A 1,477-nucleotide genomic window follows, 5' to 3' on the forward strand; every position below is an offset into this window, starting at 1 on the left:
TTTTTTTTTTTTTTAAATAAAAAAAATTAATTTTTTATTTTATTAGAGTATAATCTGGTGTGGTTGAGTTTTTATTTTAAGTATAAGTCTAATGAAATTGACTGATGTGTCAATTTCTTATTGGTGGCACAAAATGTGACTTTTGTGCAATCTCCCTTCGTAAGTTACTCTCGTACAATAAATGCTTAGACACTTGGCACCATTTTATATGGGTTGAAGGTTATTTCCTCCATTTGGAGGAAATTTCTATCCTTTACAATTAGCAAAAACAAGTGAAAATCCTAAAAGTGAAGCTAATTGTTTAGCAACTTATGAGATGGAAAGTTTTGAATTCTTATTGAATATGACAATTTGGTATGATATTTTATTTGCTGTTAATATTGTTAGTAAAAATTTACAATCGAAAGACATGCATATTGATGTTGCTATAGATCAATTAGAAGGACTTATTTCTTATTTTAAAAACTATAGAGAAATTGGATTTATATCTGCAATGATTTTATCTAAAGAGATTGCAACCGAAATGGAAATAGAACATGCTTTTCATGAAAAATGTATAATTCGTAGAAAGAAATAGTTTGATGAGAATGCTAATGACGAGACAACACAATTTGCTGAAGAATCTTTTAGAATTGATTACTTCTCATATATAGTAGATCAAGCTATTTATTCAATTCAAAGTAGGTTTGAACAATTTCAAATATACGAAAATAATTTTGGTTTTTTATTTAATTTTAAGAAATTAAAATCACTAGATGATGATGGTTTGTAGAATAAATGTCTTAATCTAGAAGGTTTCCTAAAGCATGATATCGATTATGATCTTGATGGTTTAAATTTATTTTCAAAACTAAAAGTTAAAAAAAAAAAAAAAGAAATAGAAGAAGTTCTCCAATTGACATATTAAATTATATAAAAAGACTTGATTCTTTTCCAAATGCATGTATTGCTTATAGAATTTTATTGATAATACATGTTAAAGTTGTTTCTGCAGAAAGAAGTTTTTTAAAATTAAAATTGATAAAATCCTAACTAAGATCAACAATGTCACAAGAGAGATTAAATGGATTAGTCATATTATCAATTGAAAAAAAGATGTTAGAAATATTTTGAATATAAAAACTTAATCAGTATTTTTGCATCCCAAAAAATGAGAAGACTGATTTTTAAATAAAAATATAATAATAATATTAAAATAAATATTATTTATTTATTTTTTAAATATTACAAAAAATAAAGCCCAATTTCAAAGTTTCGCTTAAGGCCCCAAAATACATTGGGCCGGCTCTGTATAACTGATAAGCGCCGAATGTTGCACATTCAAGCCTCTTAATTTGCATATGTTAATTCCTTAGCATTGTTATTTGTTTGATTTTTGTTTTGTTTTTGTGTTTTCAAGTTATAAATAAAGATGCAATTAATTCCATTGATTTTGGGCTTAAAAGCACACGTTGAGATGATTAAGCGTAGCCAATCA

This window comes from Corylus avellana, chromosome ca8, assembly GCF_901000735.1.
Source record: "Corylus avellana chromosome ca8, CavTom2PMs-1.0".
NCBI classification, from domain to species: Eukaryota; Viridiplantae; Streptophyta; class Magnoliopsida; order Fagales; family Betulaceae; genus Corylus; species Corylus avellana.